A 17,818-nucleotide genomic window follows, 5' to 3' on the forward strand; every position below is an offset into this window, starting at 1 on the left:
CATCATGTCAAGTAATGTGATTAATGAAAATATTGACTCTGCAATTTCCAGTCAGAAAAAGAATAAAGAGAAAATGGGCATATTGGAGTCATGTTGTCACTGTGTGTGTGTGTGTGTGTGTGTGTGTGTGTGTGTGTGTGTGTGTGATCACTTTGCACATCTGAGTCATCTATAAGTGGGACACCTGTGTGCTGTTGTGGCTGTGATCCAGAGAGGAGAGAGATTAGGAGTAAGGCCCAGCGAGCAAAGAGACTGTTCAGCTTTAACACAGCGGGTGGTGGATACACATGAGCAGCCAGAGGATACATGTTGATGCAAATGAACAAGGATGGATGGAGCGGTATTTATGGATAAGTGTACTTATGAATACAAGTACACTTATTCTCACATATGCGTGTGAATTTGATTACTATTGCAACAACACATCAGTGGAGCAGTGGCGTAAAACTAACTTGTCTCACAACAGTCTCACATTCCCTGTTCACGTATGTGTAAATATATATATATATATATATATATTTACACATATGTGAATAGGGAATGTGATATATATATATAAGATAGATGTAGGAAAAAAACTTTAATTCATACTGATCAGCCAAAACATTAAAACCACTGACAGGTAAGTGAATAACATTGATTATCTTCTTACAATGGCACCTGTCAAGGGGTTAGATATATTAGCCAGCAAATGAACAGTCAGTTTTTGAAGTTGATGTGTTGGAAGCAGGAAAAATTGGAAAGTGTAAGGATCTGAGCAACTTTGACAAGGGCCAAATTGTGATGGCTAGACGACTGGGTCAGAGCATCTCCAAAAACGGGGTTCCCGGTATGTATTGGTCAGTGCCTTCCAAAAGTGGTCCAGGGAAGGACAGCCGGTGAACTGGCGACAGGGTCATGGGCGCCCAAGGCTCATTGATGTGATGTGGGGAGCGAAGGTTAGCCCATCTGCTCTGATCCCACAGAAGAGCTACTGTAGCTCAAACTGCTGAATAACTTAATGCTGGCTATGACAGACAGATGTCAGAACACACAGTGCATCACGGCTTGCTGCGTATGGGCCTGCGTAGCTGAAGACCAGTCAGAGTGCCCACGTGACTGTCAAAACTGGACCATGGAGGAATGGAAGAAGGTGGCTTGATCTGATGAATCACATTTTCTTCTACATCATGCGGATGGCTGAGTGCGTTAGCATGATTTACCTGGGGAAGAGATTGCACCAGGATGCACTACGGGAAAAAAGCAAGCCAGTGGAGGCAGTGTGATGCCCTGGGCAATGTTCTGCTGGGAAACCTTGGGTCCTGGCATTCATGTGGATGTTACTTTGACACGTACCACCTTCCTAAACATTGTTGCAGACCAAGTACACCCTTCACGGCAACAGTATTCCCTGATGGCCGTGGCCTCTTCCAGCAGGATAACATGCCCTGCCACACTGCACACATTGTTCAGGAATGGTTTGAGGAACATGACAAAAGAGTTCAAGGCGTTACCTTGGCCTCCAAATTCCCCAGATCTCAATCTGACCGAGCATCTGTGGGATGTGCTGGAAAAACAAGTATGATCCGTGGAGGCCCCCACCTCACAACTTATAGGACTTAAAGGATCTGCTGCTAACGTCTTGGTGCCAGATACCAGAGGACACCTTCAGAGGTCTTGTGGAGTCCATGCCTCGATGGGTCAGAGCTGTTTTTGTGGCACGAGGGGGACCTACACATTATCAGACAGGTGGTTTTAATGTTTTGGCTGATCGGTGTATAAGTTTATGTATGTATAAGTATATGTACAGGTATATTGTAAGTAAAACCTACAGTACAGGTATAAGAGATTGTTTGTGTGTGCGTGTAAGAGAGAGGAATGGTGTTAGATTCTACAGTTTCTGTCTCTCGCCTCGCTTTATGTGCGTTTACCTCAACAGGTATTGGTGTCATTAGGATGTCTCTGTCGTTAAACCTTTGAATTTTGTCCTCTATCCAACAAAAAATACTTCTGATGACTGCAAAAGTAGCAAATATGCGACGTTGAATGCTATATTATGCAGCAATATCTTAAAACATAGCGACTGTTTCGCCAAGGAGGCCCCCAGATACACGATTAAGAAAAAATCACAGGGCGTCCGGGTAGCCGGTTCGAATCCCCGTGTTACCTCCGGCTTCGTCTGGCGTCCCCACAGACACAATTGGCCGTGTCTGCGGGTAGGAAGCCGGATGTGGGTATGTGTCTTAGGCGCTGCACTAGCGCCTCCCCTGGTCGGTCGGGGCGCCTGTTCAGAGGAGAGGGGGAACTGTGGGGAATAGCGTGATCCTCCCACGCACTACGTCCCCCTGGTGAAACTCCTCACTGTCAGGTGAAAAGAAGCGGCTGGTGACTCCACATGTATCGGAGGAGGCATGTGGTAGTCTGCAGCCCTCCCCGGATCGGCAGAGGGGGTGGAGCAGAGACCGGGACGGCTCAGAAGAGTGGGGTAATTGGTCAATAAAAGGGGGCGGGGAATCACGATTAAAAAGAGTACACTCCTGTACGACCTGAAGTTTGGCTGTCAGCGGACCTGTTCAGAGAGTTCCCAAGATTATTCACACCTCCTCTTGTCGGCTGCCTTCTCCAAATCTCCAAATGCAAATCTTATCTTTACGAGCTGAACTCTGGAAACAGACCATTTTGACAGTTCACACCATAGCTTTTACTACTACTACTACTACTGCTGCTGCTGCTACAACACATTCCTCTTCTTGACACCACACGGGCCCATCACCTCCTCATCACCTCTGTTTCCTTCACCAACATGCCCATTGCTCCAATCACCACCCTCTCCTCCTTGGGTACACTCTCCACCACTCTCTATTTCCGGCTTCATACTCATCACTCCAACACTCTCTTCACCTCCAACACACACTTCAGAATTACCCCTACCCCATTTCTCCTCCCAGCCACACTATGGTGGACGAGTTTGAACCCACCTCCGATGCTCCTGGCCTTACTCCTCTTCCACCTGGTCTTTTGCACACATAGTATATCTACCTTCCTTCTCTGCATCATATCAGCCAGCTCTCTCCCTTTACCAGTCATAGATCCAACATTCAAAGTTTCGACTCTCACCCCCACACTCCTACCCTTCCTCCTCTCCCGCTGCCTCTGGCCATGCCTTCCCCTCTCCTTCACCCAACAGTAGCATAGTTTCCACCGGCACCCTGCTGGCCAGCAGTACTGGTGGCGGTCGTTGGTAACCCGATCCAGTATGGAAATCTGATTTTTTTTTAAATATTATTTTGATATACTTTATTAATCCTCGTAGGGAAATTCTTCTCTGCATGTAAACCATGCTAGCTGTGTAGCTAGGAGCAGTGGGCAGCCGCCGTGCAGCACCCGGGGACCAACTCCAGCTCGTCTTGCTATATGCCTCTGTCAGGGGCGCAGACAGGAGTATTAACCCTAACATGCATGTTTATTTTTGATGGTGGGGGAAACCCACTGCAGACACGGGGAGAACATGCAAACTCCACCCAGAGGACGACCTGGAATAACCCCCAAGGTTGGACAACCCCGGGGTTCGAACCCAGGACCTTCTGGCTGTGAGGCGACAGCGCTAACCACTGGGCCACGGTGCCGCCCTTTATGAGCCGCATATTAGATTTGGCAAAGATTTTTACGTCGGATGCCCTTCCTGACGCAACCCTCCCCATCTATTTGGGCTTGGGACCGGCACTGGCTTGTGCATCCTCAGTAGCTGGGTTCACACTATAATTTTTAAATATATTTAATGGCATTTGGCACTAGTAAAGAGAAGTTTTTATCCCCCCTCCCCTTCTCTTCCCTTCTCTTCCCTTCTCCCAGTTGTATCCGGCCAATTACCCAACTCTTCCGAGCCGTCCCGGTCGCTGCTCCACCCCCTCTGCCAATCCGCGGAGGGCTGCAGACCACCACGTGCTTCCTCCGATACATGTGGAGTCGCCAGCCGCTTCTTTTCACCTGACAGTGAGGAGTTTCGCCATGGGGGCGTAGCGCGTGGGAGGATCACGCTATTCCCTCCCTCCCGAACAGGCGCCCCGGCCGACCAGAGGAGGCGCTAGTGCAGCGACCAGGACATATACCCACATCCGGCTTCCCACCCGCAGACACGGCCAATTGTGTCTGTAAGGACGCCCTACCAAGCCGGGGGTAACACGGGGATTCGAACCGGCGATCCCCGTGTTGGTAGGCAACGGAATAGACCGCTATGTTACCCGGATGCCCCAGGAGTTTACATTTTGAATGGAAACATGGTTTTGGGTTACGGTGGTAAAGACCCTACAGGAATCTAACACAGTCCAGCAGCCAGTGATGACACTACAGAAGATGAGGCTATTCTTTAATATTGCACTTCCTCCGCAGCGGTTATGTCCATGCTGTCAGCAGAGAAGTTCAGATAATAGAATACCTAGCTCAGACGGCCCAAATAGAACTTATTCAAGATGAAACATAGAAGACCAAGCTGAAAATAGAAAAAAAAAACGTACAATGGACTCATAACACCATGGCAGACCACACAACATTCATTTGAAGGTAACCCCAACATTACTCCATCCACCGTGTGGAAAGCAGAAGGTAAATTCCAGATGGAATAACACACTGAAATGCTGGGATATCTCCACACCACAATGAATAATTCACACCCTGCTTTCTCCTGATCTGCACTTTAGCCTCACGTTATTTCCTTTTGTCTTTTTTTCTCTTCTTCTTATTTTGCACTTATTCCCATCCTCCGCTCACAGAAGGGAACACGGTTGCTTCCGTGTAGAAGATTGATGAACGGTGTGTTATTACGGATCTCTTTAATGAGTCACCTGATTTGACCTCACCCTCATAATGTGAGCAGGAGCCGGGATGCTTGCTCACTGTCATTTTCTGGGAACACCGGCCTGTGTGTGGTAACTCGGGTTCGCGGCCTCAGAGGACACAGGGTTTTTTTATGATTCATGATTCAGACTGGCTGCACCCATCTGAGAAAGAATACCGAAGGAGAACAAAGAGGACTCGTCCAAATTTGCTCATTCCTTACCTTCTTCTCAACAGCCAGCCAGTACCGGCACAATACGGCATTACCAGAAACGACTGAGTCACCGTCTTTCCCCTGCAAATCGGATGTCTGACATTTATTTCTTCTTGAGACTATTAGTCTGCCCATCCCAGCTATTTAAAGTTGAAGATGACTTACCAAGAGAATGATTTTGCCTATTTGTGGCAATCATTTTTTCTCGTCACTGAGTGTTGATGTGACCCCACAAATCCCCATGTATTGCATATTGTTTTCCCTCTGACAAGATAACATTAACCCTCTACGTTAACTCTCTGCCAGCTCAAAAAGGATTTATAGAACGAGAAAATGAAGTGATAAAAGTAGTTCTGCAATAATTCTGCAATACTGTGATTCAGAAGGAGCACTGCAGACGTCCCTGATGCATACGATACCCCCAAGTGGCCAGCAGAGGGCAGTGCACAGCCTCGTCGAGCCTAGGTAGCGTACGCGACCTTCATAGTCCATAGGCCAGACGATATTTCGGTACACTCAAGGTGGCAAAACTTACTTATAATTTTTGAAAGGATCCATGTCTGTAGATGATATTTTGGTATGATAACCATTCCTGAGTGGCAGCTGTATCACAGTTATCAGCTCATGAAGTTAACCACCCGCTAAACTAAATTGCATTTTAGACGCTGGTGCATATCCTGGTTTAGCCTCATGGTCAGGACATTTTTCAATGTTCTATAATATTGTCTTTGGTATCATTTTAAAGGGGACCTTCTTAGCTTTCATTCAAGCCCTGTTGTGGATATCTCTCACAAATATAGAGGTCACTTGAGCTCTTCAACCCGTCAATAACACACATCTTTCTGCAATGTTCGCCTAAACTATATACTTTCTTTTAGCCCTGTGGCATCTAGGAATATCAGGGACACAAAACACAAAAACTGGAATACTCACAGGACTGTAAAGATTCAGGAAATGTATAATATACCCATACTATTTCATTGTGTGAGGTGATTGTGAGCCTTAAATGAGAACTAGACCAAAGCCAGTTAGGTCACAAACTGGCTCTATACATTTGTTTAAATACACAATCAAAATACATGATAAAAAGGAATACCATAGTGAGGTAATGAACTATTTTAATATTTTAAACAACATTGACATTTACATATACTTAGTCAATGATACATGTAATCCCATATCATTAGTGGGTATATGTAATGGTAATGGGTAGGGTAATGGGTATATGTGAATATGGTTACATTATTGTTATCAAGCTCTGGGTAACCAAGTCCAGAATCAAAATCCTGTGCATCAATAGACTACTACCACAGTAATACCATCAGAATCATCACACTGTCATTCATCAAACTGCTCGTTTCTCTCATCATCTGACTCCCCAAGTTCAAAGTCCAGTTCTGGACCATCCTGCTGTTTTTGGTTACTGCAGGTCTGTAACCTGCACATGTCTGTGCATGGAAGTCCATTTGACAGGCACATGCAGCTTGGCATTTTGCATGAATGCACACACTTGCATGTTAGCATTTCCAAGACCACATCTGGTGCAGGTGGGGAGCGCATCCAGTAAATGGCCAGCTTGCCTTCATCGTCTGTCCATCCATACTCAGTAGGGCTTGGCACCACAGGGTTAGCCTGCAGACAGCACTTCCATATTGCTACCTGATAGTTGGCTCGTTGAACATGCATAAAGAGACAGTCTCTACATGGTGGCAGCTGGCTGGACTCAACCTCTCCCCTTTTGGTGCAGAAGAGCTGGTAACGCAGTTTGTTCACCTCAGCAGTGCTGCTATTAGCAACATACATCCGACAGGTGAACTGCTCAATTTTCTGGAACAGCTCATCACTCACATTCCATGTCTGTCCCAGTTGACTAAAAGTCTCTTGGCAGGAAGTGTGCTTTCTCACTATCTTCAGGGCATTCAGCTTCCCTCGACCAGCGAATGCACTGACAGTGTCGCAGCCTGTGAAGGCATGTAAGCCAATTAGGCTGTCACAGATGCTGTCTCCAAGTGAACTTACCAGTTTGGTGATGTCGACAAACCGTGTGCGGTTCTGAGTCCCACACTTCTGGTAGATGGGACAGGTGATGTCCTTCTGGAAGCCAAGACAAAGCACCATGACATCAGTGTCCTCACATGTGATGATAACTGACTTTGAGCCCGCATTTGCTGCATGCAATGCATGCAGGAGCAGACGGGTGTCAGCTTCTTCATGTGTGGAGTGCAGTTCTGCTGCTTCCTCGCACCCATCTTCTGTCAACTTGTAGCAGGTTTCCTCACAGGTCATGTACAACACCTTGCCATGCAGCATAGCTCTGTATCGTGGGAGTTTCCACTCTTCCACCAGAAACTTGATGAGACTGGTCTTGTTGGAGGAACTGCACAGAAATTTTCTCCACTGCTGGACGTGGTGTCCCCCTGCAAGATTCTTGTACTGGAGAGTGATGTCTCCACCCCGGTTCAGTCGTTCAGCATCTTTGATCGAAGTCTGGTGATAGACATCAAAAACAACATCAATCCTCCCACTCTGTGCTCCCTCATGGAGGACCTGGGTCAAGGCTGACTCTGCCACCTGTGCAAAGGTTTTGTTGTTGCCATTCATTTTTTGGACCAGGCTCATCCCATCAATGATGGAAGTAGATGGGATTGGGATGTCTTCTGCAGGAGATACATTCTTTTCAAGCTCTCTGGCAAGTGCAGCCTTGTTTGTTTTTCGTAAGGACCCATCAGCATTTGCCAGTGCCCATGGTAGTGGGCCCAATGGGTAGGCAAGGACATCCTTCAGATTCATCTTCCTGCTTTCAGCCACCAGGATAATGTGACTGAAAAGGTTTCTATCTGCCTTCAGAACCACATCCTGTGCTTTCTTTCCATGAGCTTGTTTTGTGCTGACATTGGAGAATGTTTTCAGACTTTGCTTGGTCATCTTGTTGTGGAATTTCACAGTTGGTGGGTCTGCATCTAACCTTGTTTGCTGGAATGCTTGGTAGGCCTCTTCTCCTTTCTCAAGAGCTCTCAAGAGATCTATGGTCACATCAGGTGGAGCCATGTTGCCAGTGGAGAGGCTAACCAAATCAATCTCATCAGGGGACATAGGATTGAGCCAGTTATTCTCCATAAGGTCCATGAGAGACTGGACATCTGCTTCATCTCTCTTGATCCTTGGACTCTGTAGATCTGGATGAGACCATTTGCACCTGCCTTGACCTGTCAGGTCTCTCAGCTGTCTGAGGTACATGCTTCTATACTCAGCTGTGAGATAATATTTGGTCACAGCTCCTGGCTTCAAGCTGAATCCCTTTGTCCCTCCAGCTGTTTGGGTGTCTTTGTTCACCGTTTCTTCTATAGCTTGGTCAACAGGGATTCGGCCAAAGGGATTGGTGGAGCCCAGTTGGACTGAGAAGCCTCCTTCCATGAATTCTGTGTACACATCTGGGTGTGTGATGGGCAGCTCAGACATCTGGGCGTAGTAGTAGGGGAGGTAGCGTGCATAATTCATCCTGTCATAAGCAAAGCACCATGGGATCATTGCTCGAATGCTAGCCGAGTGTAGCATCCAGTCTCCCTCTCTGGATGCTCGGATGAGCCCCAACAAGATTTCAACCATGTCCAAATAGGACATCCAGAAGTTCGAGAGGCTGCCGTTTCCACCTCTAAGGAACTCACGGTAGACTTCAAATAGATCCATGATGCGTGTACAAGAGCTGTTCTCGAGGACCTCCTTCAAAGCATGTTGTGAGACTTCTTTCCCAAGGCTGTCAATGGTCTTCAGTGTCTCATTCAGGTGAACCATGTCATTCCTGTGAGTTTCTTCCAACCAGGACAGGAAACCATTCAAGGTCAGTTGCATGAGAGCCTCATACAGGAGCTTGTGTAGTCGCACTGCCCTGTTGTACTTGCGGCCATCCATAACACCAGCAATTGAGCCTTCTGCAATCATGCCAGACTCAATGCAGAGGTCTTTGAGTCCAGCATCTTGGAAACGCTTTCCTATTATTGCCAGCAGTGTGCAGATGGTGTGGAATACCCCAAGCCTAACGATGATATCATGGAACTTGTCATGGTGTTTCCATGTGATCTCGACAGCCTTCGCATACAGGGCTTGGTCAAAGACACAGACAATCTTCCTCAGGCCTAAGCACTGCATGATGCTCAGTGACTGGTTAAGCACCTCGTTGACAGTAGACATTTGTGTCGCTGGAGCATTGATGGTAGGCAGATAGCCTGTATTGTCGGGGATGACCGTCATCTCTCCTCGAGTCAGGATGTTGAAGCCTGTCCAGCTGCTGACTGACTGTTCTTCTTGTTGTGACATGCGTGCTAGGACCCAAAGAAGGTTTTTCTCTCTGGCAAGCTTAGTATTGGCTGCAGTATCGGCATCTGACTTTTTGCTTTGTGGTGGCCCTACCCGTTGTCCAGCATTGTAAGTTGGTAACATTGGTGGGGGTCCATCAATGCTTCTCTTCTTTGTTTTGGGAACAGTGGGCATGGGTTGGACAGGAAGTGGGTTGACTGGCTTTGCTTGCACAGCAATCACATTGACTCTGTGAGATGTTCCCTCACCACTGACAGTTTCTTTAAGACGGTCGATATTGTCCCAGGCTACAGTTGTGAATATGCCAGGATGGATGTTAGCTGGAAGGGCAATGCCACTCCCTGATGATGAGAGTTTCTGGAGACACAGGGCAGTGTTGATCTCTTCCATCTGTGAATAGGACACACTGTGACCAAGTCGGTTGAGGATGTTTATCAACTCTACATTTCCTGTCAACGATTTGACACTGAATGGTAGAACAATGTGCTTGGAAGGCTTGGTATTTCCACATGTCATTGCATATACTATGTCATGGCCAAATGACTGCAGAAGGCACTGCACTCTCTGGGATGCATGATCAGGATCATTTGAGCCTGTGAGTAGAGAGTACAGGAAGATAATGAGCGACTCTGGAATGGTAGGACATTCTGCTTCTGGTTTGACTTCAGGCGGCCAGGTTTGAGGAACATCTTGACTTTTAATGTCTGCTCTCAATTTGATGGCTGCTTTGGCTATAACATCTTGTGCACTGACACTTTTCAGGGTCTGCGGCTCCCTTTTGAGAGACTGATTTTCTTTGGCAAGTTCCCTCATGGACAAGTTATCGGGATAGAGGAGGAATTTTCCTTTCTCATCAGGGAATATCTGCAAGGCTCCAGCAAACTCACTCTCCAGGTTTCGCCTTATGTGCTTCTTGGTTGATTCCTTGACTTGGGCAATGCCTTGGGAGTTCATTGAAGCTACCAGTCTAGAAGAGAGATCAGTCATTGTCATCACTTGAGGATTGCCAAAAAGCTCCATCCTGATGAAGAGGAACAGCTCATTGTATGCCTTATTCACAGCAGCTTCATACTGGGCTGCAGCATCATCATCTTCATTGCTGGCAACCTCTCCTTTGGAAACCTCTTCTTTGGTGTAAAGTCTATAGCATGACCTGTGGTAGTGCCCTTCAGCTGCTACAAGGTCTCTACTCACAATGGCAAGGATTCTGCTGTCCCTTTTCTTTGTGGCTGCACTCCTGATCTTTGCATCAGCTCGCAGTTCTCGACACTACACCAGTACTTCTCTCGTATTCTGTCTCTTGGAATATTTGCTGTTTTTCTGACAAAATATGCACTCTGCATCATAAGTCCTAGATGTACTTGGAGCATGTCGAGCTACTCTCTTAGATTGTTTCTCTTCAGCAGAGACACAACTTTTCTTTTCTTTTGCAAGGAGGCCATCAAGAATATACTTCATAGTGAAGATACTGCGACACTTTCTGTGGTAGTAGATTGCTGGAATCTGTCCCTCAGGAATGTCTTTTGCCAGTTTCAAAACTGGTGCATGATTTCGTATCTGAGCTGCCCTGAGCAGAGTTCTCCATGAGTCGACACTTTGTAGTGAAACCAGCTTATCTGTATCATCAGAACAGTGGATAATGCACTCCACCCGTGGGCGCTTTGGTATTGGGTAAAAACTTGCTTGTTCACCAGTGGCCATATTCAGTCAGTTTTCACCTGCCACATACAAACAAATACATGTAACTTAGGTGTATGAACACTACTAAAACAAAGTTTACTTTGCTTCACCAGCGTCATATTACCATTATTTATCTTACATAGCCACAAATAGATACATTACCTAGTTGCTATGCAACAGCTGTATTTTGTCCACATGAGGCCGCTAAAATCAACACAAGATGAAAGTTCCTCGTAGCCACTTTAACTAATCATATTAACATATACATTAAAAGAACATGCTAACATTATGGGAAATTAGCTTACAATTTTCTCCAGAGTGAGACAAGAAGATAGATACCAGTTTCCTCTATATGTGTTTAGTAGAAAGCTATCTGGCTGCACGTTAGCCTAGCTTAGCACAATGAATGGAAGTACACAGTACTGGTTATCCTTGGTTGTTGGCCAACTAAGAACTGTCCCAGAGTTTAAGCTAGGCTAATCAGTACCAGGGGTGTTGAAATGCTATATTTGTAAAAAACTGGGCAAATACACAATCGTGAGAGGCACAGAAACAGGTTTCCTGAAAGAAAAATGAAATAGCTGCTCATTTGGAAAGGTTATCATGTATTATTTTACTTCTGTTAGTGTACCAAATAAAATGGCACCAGTGAAGTTGTGTCACCTTGGGTGATATCGATATCTGGTCTGACCCATGGACTAACTGGCTTTGGTCTAGTTAGTTTCTTAGTAATAATGCCCTTCTAATTTAAGGTTCACAATCACCTCACACAATGAAATAGTATGGGTATATTATACATTTCCTGAATCTTTACAGTCCTGTGAGTATTCCAGTTTTTGTGTTTTGTGTCCCTGATATTCCTAGATGCCACAGGGCTAAAAGAAAGTATATAGTTTAGGCGAACATTGCAGAAAGATGTGTGTTATTGACGGGTTGAAGAGCTCAAGTGACCTCTATATTTGTGAGAAATATCCACAACAGGGCTTGAATGAAAGCTAAGAAGGTCCCCTTTAAAATGATACCAAAGACAATATTATAGAACATTGAAAAATGTCCTGACCATGAGGCTAAACCAGGATATGCACCAGCGTCTAAAATGCAATTTACTTTAGGGGGTGGTTAACTTCATGAGCTGATAACTGTGATACAGCTGCCACTCAGGAATGGTTATCATACCAAAATATCATCTACAGACATGGATCCTTTCAAGAAATTATAAGTAAGTTTTGCCACCTTGAGTGTACCGCAATAGGAAATTTTGGGCTCTGGCCCATGGACTATCACAGAGATTTATCACTGCCGACTTATTAAGCAAAAATTACAAATGGAAATAGTCCTGGGAGAGTCAACTGCCCAGGTTCTCCGCCATCACTCACTGTCTCGTATTTGCCTTCCTGAGAAACGGGCAGACTGGATAATCAATACACAATGCTTTGAAATGTGTACCAATCGTGCATGCTTTCTAAAAGGGGGTTGGCTGTCCTGAAAATGGACATTATTGTTGTCTCGACTCAAAAAAAAGAAAAAAAAAGGATCAATAGTCAACGAAATGACTGCAGTCTCACAAGAGAAAATAAGCAGACTCGGTTTGGGAGGAGAGTCTTTTCTTTTCCTCAGAAATTCCCTCTGACTCAACGCTTCATGATTTTCTCATTGATTGAAATCGAGGAAGCTATAATGTAACCATTACATGTGAATCTCAGAAGTTATCTTTAGTGTAACTTATTTCATATTTCATAGTCGTAAAAATGAGGTGCAGGTTTGTGCAGCTGCCTGTTAATGAGCATCAGTGTCTCTCTCTCTCTGCCGTAGGGCTGCATGGACCCTCTGGGAAAAACAGCTTGAAAAATAAGAGCTATGCATTTTGGGATGCGTTTAGTGAGAGAGGGGTTCTTCTTTTCCCATGGTGCCTCAACATGAACATCTAGCAGTAATCCTTCCATGACATGATTTGCAGGGCGCCCTCGTCCCAATAAAAGATACCATCAGCCTCCTTCATATGGGCCTCTGTATGAAACCCTCGTCTGGCTTTTTACCTCCAGGTCATTTGTCTTTATATTACTGTCCCCTAAATTACTAGAGCTTCCAACTTGTGTCTTGTTTCTCAAGAAAAAAACAAAAAAACATATGTCCTACTCATTTGATTGTATCTTGTATCTTTGTTTATTTTATTAAATGACTCAGAAAGACATTCTCAGTTACCCAGAGCTAAAAGGACCCTTAACCATCCTCTATCTTTCTTGTGCAACTCACATTGTTAGTGTGTGTAATGGTAATGCACCTCCTCCAGGTCCTGTCAAAAACAGTTAGTATCCGTTTGGCATACACCGGACATAGAAAATGAACATGACAAAAGAAGACTTCGAGGCTTGTGTAGGAAGAGAGAAGTGTGCCTTGAGGGGACGTCACTTGTGCTTTGTAGCTTTTCTGTTGGGACAAGTCTGGAGGAAATGCTCCCCTGGTGTTGATGCTACTGACTATGGTGTCCTGTGTTGTGACATGTCCTAAGTTTCTTGGTTGATGCAGCACAGCGAGCCTCGGGCCTTCACTCTAGCTGCCCTGAGACAAACGCTGCCGCTGATGTGCTGTGCCAGAAACTCCCCCACCCGCATCAATGTCATGATACTCTTTAGCGTGCTGAGCAAAGACACAGCCATCTTATATGACTCCTGTTGCCTCCCCCATCCCCGCCCCCCAGCCAAAAAATAGTCTATATTTACCGGGGTATAACCATGTTTCCGTCTTTAATGACTGATAATGTTGTAAATTATGAAGTTTAAGGATACAACAAACTGTTTCTATGAGTCACAACGATGTAGCACATTTCCAACAAAGACCTCAATGGCAGAACTGGCGGAAAATGTCTCCAGCTCATAATGGCAGTGAAGGTGGATGAAGGCTGCAACAGAAGGTGGTCCCCAATCGTCTTGGTTCTCCATGCCATTGGACTCTGGCCACCCCCTGCCAAGGACCGTGTGGCGGCTTGCAGGCGCATCAGCCACTCCATGTAAAAAGCTATCACGCACAGGCGTCCTCCCATTATGCGGCTCCAGGATCGGCCTTTACACCCACCTGAGGGCTCAAGGGACCCAGCGGGAGGACGGTCATACTCGACCCCGAGTGACCGCCGATGACGATAGCACATTTCATGCACAGGCAACTCAATGTGCTTCATAAGAGTTGTAATCACATTGTAATCAATGGATCTGCAGATGAGCAGGTTTATAAGGTTTCTCTTGGAAGAGGCATGATGGGGCGGCACGGTGGCCCAGTGGTTCGCACTGTTGCCCCACAGCAAGAAGGTCCTGGGTTCGAACCCCAGGCCGTCCCAGGTCCTTTCTGTGTGGAGTTTGCATGTTCTCCCCATGTCTGTGTGGGTGTGCTCCGGGTTCCTCCCACCATCAAAAAGATATGCATGTAGGCCGCTCTGGTGGCCGAGCGGAATAAACCGCAGTTCTTGCAACCCGCTCGTCATGTGGCTGGGAGGTTCGTATCCCAGACTCGCCGTAACCGGTCACGTCCAGAGCGTCCACGGGGTGAGGCATTCATTAGGTCACCCTTACCCGAGGGATAGTGGGTGTAGATCGGTGTAGTGTTCGGGGACTCGTCGTTCTCCAGTGACCCCTCTGGCCCATCCAGGCGCCTGCAGCCAAGCAACCGAAAGCGTTCTCCCTACGCCTCCTTCGCGGCTTGAAGGTGATGCAATCCATGCGAGGCTTCAGCGTGTAAAATGGCGAGAGCAGCCGACGCGAGTTTGAAGGAAGCTGGTGTTACGCCTATCTCCTTCCTGTGGAAACGTGAGCCAGGGGAGTTATTCGACAAGAGTTCCGGCCATATGCCATTGGGTTAATCGGGTGGGATAAGGGGAAAAACTAGAAATAAATTAAAAAAAAAAAGATATGCATGTTAGAGTTAATGCTCCTGTCTGTGCCCCTGAGCAAGACAATGGAAAGAAGAACTGGAGTTGGTCCCCGGATGCTGCACGGCGGCTGCCCACCAGCTACCCACTAGCTATGGGTTATATGCAGAGTGAATTTCATTGTATGTATGTACAAATAAAGTGTATTCTCTGCTCTTCTTGACCTCAAATCAAATGGAGGCCAACAACCGGGAGCGTAAAAACCAATCCACCCTCTTTAATGTATAATCGTATTAAGTAAGTGACATACATTTGAATCGCCTGGCTTAGGAGACCGTATCAGGTTTGGAGAACTTGCCATTCCCCGTGTAACGTCTTCACACGACATGGCAGCTGTAACGTGGTCAGATGGGGGTTTGGCAGCGTTGCAGCCTAGCCAACAGGGCTCCTGCACAGCATGCAGGCTCCGTCAGGTCTCCCTCGGCGACACTGGCTGCTGTGTCCCAAGCCCTGCTGTTAACGGGGTGCATGGACGCTGATCGATATTTCATAAAGGGGTGGGGGGGTGGGGGTGGTGGATGTTGAATTGCGCGGAGGCCGACCACCGCATCCTACACAGGCGCCCCTCCCCTCCAGCCGGTAGTGGTGCTGCTGCTGCTCCCTGCCGTGGAGAGGAGGGGAGCGCGTATATCCGCTGCCCAATGACGGGGCGTGATGCTGAGCCGAGGCTGGCTGGTTGAATGGAGGCACCGAGATGCCGTCTCGACGCGTGATGAGGAGGGCTTGACATCGAAAAAGGTACATTTACGTACATGGTGTGCATATGCAGTGCGTCTACCGGTTTATCTAATTCGTCCCTTTGATAAAAGCAAACAACGAAACGCGAGTTAAAGAGGAAAGAGAAGAAAGAAGCGGGCGTTTTTGGTTCCGTTTCGTGCGGATTTCGCTCCGCGACTTGACGACGAGCATCTGTGTGTGAGAACGAGTCGCGTGCCGCGGTGAGTGACACGGACGCCGATTTAGCGGCGTTCGCTCGACAAGCTCGCATTTAAAGCCGCGTGATGGACGGATATGCCGTTTTCATGCCGAACAGCGCCGGAGACGTCTTTTGCTTCTCCCCTTACGACACCCAGGCGGCTGCCCGGTATTTCATTAAGTCTCTTGTCAAATACTCGACGCTCACCCCGCTGATGGTCCAGAAAAAATGGTCGAGTCGTGAACGGTAGAATTTGGTCGGCAGTGCGGCGTTACGTCTACCCGACAAAACAGGTTACACATCGGCCCTGTCAACTGCAATATTTCGGCTGGGGGAATGAGACCAAAACACAATTGAACAAAAATATCTGCATGTTTCAGGCCATTTTGTCTTTGTCCTCGGGAAAATACGTGTGGCAGTTCCGATAGGTCACCGGCAACGGTCACTGAAGACCCAAAATAGCTTTTTATGATCCGTCTTATACCATATTCAGTGCATTAATAACTAAGGATATAACCTGCCTAATACAGGCTTTCGTTCAAAATTGGCATTTGGTTGACAAGTGAACAGGCCATTTGGAAGCGCACGTTTTCATCTCGACTCTCGCTTGACCAATCACAGACGCCGATGGGCGGGGCTTAGGTTGTCACTGAGACATCTGGATCCCACAGCAGAATAGGTGATGAGTACGAGTGTGATGGTTGCACTATGTAGGTTAATCCGTCTAACAAGTGGTTGCCTTGTTCAGTAACACTTTGAAACTTTTCGCCTTTGTAAACACGCCTTCATCTTAAGTGCAGTTTATTTAAGACCGGCTGGACTATTCACCAATGTTTGAACCAGACGTTGAACTGAAATCCAGACGATTGGGTGAGGTACTTCTAACGTTACCGCCCCTTACGGGTCAACAGCGTTTGGATCCCCATCCACCCCAAACCTGGAATATAAGCAAGGAAAATCGACCCTTTCCATTCAGGCCCACATGCACGAGCCGAGCACAAATTCTGACGGAAATATGTGACCTTATACAACACATACATTCTCGTATAACCTGCAAATTCAACTCATTTTTTTAACACCTCAACTATTCACTCGTCAGTGGGTTGGTTGCAAAGGTGCCCAGTCAGTTAGTTGCACCAAGTTCCTCCAGTAAACCAGGCTTTTCTGATATGGCTCTCAAAATGGCATGGTGGCCTTACTAATACATACCCTGGAGCCCCTCACTAGCGCAGCAGCATTGCCTGTGGTGAAATCTTTTTTCACAGCATCTGTATCCTGTCTTTTGTTTCTGCACTGCTTGTTTCTGAATTACCGGTGGTAATTTCTTCTGGACCGGCATTTTGCAGATAGTTCTTTTGCGCCTCTGAGCTCTGTCTGCTTGCCAATACACAGTAATGTGTAATTAAAAATGAATCGAAATCATAACAAACAGGAGCTGACTGCAGTAGCCCTGATACACAGAGTTGTCTGCAATATTTGTTTGGACAGCTGTGTTCCTGCACACCTGCTGATATCCACATTTAAATTTCACCACAAATTATGAGATGCATGTATTCCCATCCCAGCTTCATCAATACTGCATCATTAATTCACTAGAACCATGAACAGTGCAGAATACATAAGTACTGTGTAGTCCCAACCCTGTTCCTTTAAAATATGACTCCAGTTGCAATCACTTAAAACATGTCGGACTTGTTTCCATGTGATTAAAGAAAGACTTAGTTATCTTTTTCTTAACTGCCGATATTAAACATTTGTACACTGAAGAAAAAGACGACAACATAATTTGAAACTGGATTTAGTGGTACTACTGGAAATGTGCTCCCAGGATTATATATACGGAAGCACAAGTTTTGGTTTCGTTTGTTGTGTCTGACTGTAATCTTTGTGTTTGTTTGTGAATGTGTGGAGCTGTTAAGTTGTGTTTATCTCTGTGTTTGCATGAGGTTCCACTAATCAGTTT

The sequence above is a fragment of the Lampris incognitus genome, chromosome 2 (genome assembly GCF_029633865.1).
Source record: "Lampris incognitus isolate fLamInc1 chromosome 2, fLamInc1.hap2, whole genome shotgun sequence".
Classification (NCBI taxonomy): domain Eukaryota; kingdom Metazoa; phylum Chordata; class Actinopteri; order Lampriformes; family Lampridae; genus Lampris; species Lampris incognitus.